Raw genomic sequence first — 3,622 nt, forward strand, 5'->3', positions numbered from 1 at the left:
AAGCCCACACCTGAGTGTGCTGCCGGCTTAACAATCAAGGGTCTCCGAGGGGTGATTCGAAACAATTTCTACCACTGCCTGCAGCCTGGTAAGTCACTTCAGTAGATAAATTGGGGTCCTATATCCCCAGCTTCCGTCCTGAGCCCAAGTAGCCGGCCCATAATATTCAATTATTCTCGCTGCCAGCCATTCTTCCTCTCTCCAAGTCTGCCTGCCACTTAGGACAGGGACTATCTTCTCCAGACTCCTCTTTCCCCTGTTCAGGGTCTCATACAATGGGGCCCTTAACAGGTTACTTTTTCGTTTGGGGGAGAGTGAAGAACATGGGTCAGACCATGCCCAAAGTGCATGATCCTTTCCATTTTGGAAGTAACTTGCTGTACTCCTTTTTCCTGCAAATCCAAAAAAATCCAGCTGGGGCTTTCCACCTTACATTTGTTTTTCCTGGTTCTGTCCAGTATTCTCTCAGTTCCCCCAATGATTGGTAAGGGTTAGCTTCGGAGCTCTTGACCCAACAGAGTTCAGTTTGACCATTCCACTCGCAATTTAATTCATTTTGACTCCAAAATGATTCATTTTGATTTCATTTTTGACTCCAGCATCCTGTAGGAGGCTCTGGTTGCCAGACTTTGCTCCCACTACTTCAATTTACCACTAGAGTGGATATAAACTGGGTATATCCCACCACTTCGGTATATTCCCTTCCCTCTCGGCTGATGCAAACAGTTCAGTCACTCACTGTTCCAACACCCATCCCTCAGGTCTCTGTGCCAATTTTGAGACCCATGGATTCAAAAGTTGTTCCCCTCCACAGTGGGGACCCAGCACAGGCCCAGCCCTTGCCCGCCTCAGGAACGAGCTGCGATGGGGCACAGCCAGAGCATTCCCCGCCATCCTGTCCTAGGGTGGGTGGCGTTATGATGCTTGTATCCCCATTCGTGTGTTCTGTTTATGCTGGATATTATGTTCTGTGCCTTCAAGACTGGCTCTGAAGAGTGAATGTTTTGTTTTGGTTTTGCTATCAGCCGCTCCCCCACAGCTGGGGGGACACAGAGACAGAGCAGTACATAGTGCTGCTTTTGCTTTTTGCTTGGCTTTTCGCTTTGCTCTTGCTCTTGTTTCTGCTTGCTTCTGCTTTGCTCTCGCTTTTTGCTTCTGCTCATTAGTTCGTAGCTAAGCAGTCCAAATTTTTTTCCTGGACTGTTTCTCCTTTCCCTTTTTTTTGGACCTACACAAACCTGCTCCGGACCGGGACCTGGGAAACACCGAGAGTTTGCACCTTGTGGCTGCAGCAGCCACCCAAGCGCCGGAGGGACTGATAACAGAGCGACGACCATCCCCCAGAGAGATTTCCGAATTTGTCATCTTTTTCAGAGCAGTGAAAGAGTGGTGCCATCTGGTATTGTTCATTTTGTGTGCTGGGGGTGCTGTGCCTGTTAAATAAACAGGTTCTTTCCACTTCTCTCGAGGAATCCTTCCCGAACCCGTTGGGGGAAGGGGCCATGTGGGTTTGCTTTCTGGACAGGCCCCCTTTTGGAGGTTTTATCCCAGATTTGCCCTAAACCAGGACACGTCCCCAGCCGGGAACCAGCGCAGCGGGCCGGACAAGCCGCGGGCTCGTCCCTCCTCAGAGCCCCAGGCCGACAGCTCCGCAAGCCGTGTGTACCTTCCCCAGGCGCCGCGTGTGCCCGCCTTGAGCCCCGTGGCTGTGCCCGCCCCGGCCCCGCGTGTCCCTGTCCCGCACACGGCGGTTGCTCCCCGCTGCCGCCGCTGAGCCCGAGCCGCGGGGCCGGCGCTGTGCGGCCGCTCCGCCCTCTCTCGCAGTCACCATGGCGGGCGCGGCCGTGCTGCGCGTGCGGCGGAAGCGCGGCGGCTCCGAGCCGGCCGAGGCGCTGCTCCTGGCCTGCAAGCGGCGCCGGGCCGAGCCCGTGCAGAACAACGCTTTCAAACTGGTGGCGACCGTGTCCTCCAAGATGCCGGGCCGGGCGGAGTGGGCCGGTGCTCCTGGACGGGTTTGGAAAGCAGCGGCCCTCTCTGGCTGCTCTTCGCCGGTCTTGCGGGGCTCCGCCGTGGGTGCGCTGCTCTGCAGAGTAGCCCGGCCCCGGGCAGCGCCGTCCGGTGCCGCTAACCGAGGGCACGGCGGCTCCTCCCGCGCTGTGACAGCCGCGGGCACGGCAGCAGCACAGCTCCGGCCCACAGCACGCACTGACCCCCTGACACTGTGCGCAGCACTCCCTTCCTGCACTTCTCTACGCTCTTCCTCACTTGGAAACTACACAACAGTCAGTAAGTGAAGCTTCAATTTCTGCCGTGAGAGATGCTGAAGCTCCGCCCTACAAGGATAACAGCCTCCATCCAGCCTTTTATATTGAGTAAGACATGTCCCTCTTGGGAAATGGTCTTCTTAGCATAAAGTAAAGGATATTATGCCCTAAATTTAGGTCCGTTGCAGTCTTCCAAAGGCATGTGTTTTTCTTTGGAGAGCTATTCTGTACCACAAAGTTGTTGGTTTTTTTTTTTTTTTACCAAGTTTTCTTTACTCATTTAAAAATCACAGAAGTTGGCAGAGCTGAACCCAGGTCACCATTTTAATTTGCATTTGTAGATCTTTAAACAATTCCATTGAACCTGTTTGGACACATGAAGTATTTCAGCACTCTCCGACTTGAGTCTGTACAAACCAGCTGATAAGATCAGCTCTTAGCTGATCAATGTCACTCATGAACTGGAGGCTGCAGCAGTACTGAGGCCAATCAGTCTTGACTGGTAATAACAAAAAGGAGTGGAGACAAGGTATTTTTGTTTGCCTCAGACAAAAGTTAACAAGGCAGGGCAAAAATCCAAATCATCCTCACTATTATTCAGGTCACTGATGCAACTGTGGTGCACCCTTTGAGGTGTGTATTGCTTTAGCCATAATCTTGTAATTTCAAGATTTAGTTCAACTTAACTGCACAAAACCATACACATGGCCAAACTCCGGTCAACTGAGACAGGCATTCTGAACTAAGGTAAAAATCTTAGGTATGTTTTTGAAATACATACCTCACTTTGCCAGACAAACAGGCTTCTTGTTACCTTTTGCTGCACCAGAATTCAGTATCAAAACAGTCCTGATTCTAGGCTTACAGCTTTGGAATTACATAGACTATGAATCAGCATGTCTATGCTGCAGTAGTACCCTTTACTTCTGTTTTTATTTCTAGTTTTTCTCCCTGCTACTTAGCTGTCAAGATCTACTATCTGCCAGAGAAATTCTGCTACAGAATGACAAAATGGTTTCTAGGTTTTAGGTGGTCACTTTCTAGTGGAACAGCACTGAAATTTATGAAGGGAATTTTCTCTCAGCTGAGGTATCTCAGCTACTGTGTCTTCACTGACGCAATTAACAAACAAACCCTCGCAGGCTTCAAACTGAACATTTTGATTTCGGAAGTTTCATAAAACCTGGAGGAGATTTACAAAGCTGCAGCAGTGCCTCTCTGAGTGGGCGCTCGGAGCCACCCTGGCTTGCTCTGGCACAGCGAGCTGCAGGGGACACTCCCCTGTTCCTCGGGAGGTTGGGAGAGCAGCTGAGGCTTCTCACCTTTGGGATGAGACAACAGCATGACTTAGGGAGAAG

This window comes from Molothrus ater, chromosome 12 (assembly GCF_012460135.2).
Source record: "Molothrus ater isolate BHLD 08-10-18 breed brown headed cowbird chromosome 12, BPBGC_Mater_1.1, whole genome shotgun sequence".
In the NCBI taxonomy this organism is placed as follows: Eukaryota; Metazoa; Chordata; class Aves; order Passeriformes; family Icteridae; genus Molothrus; species Molothrus ater.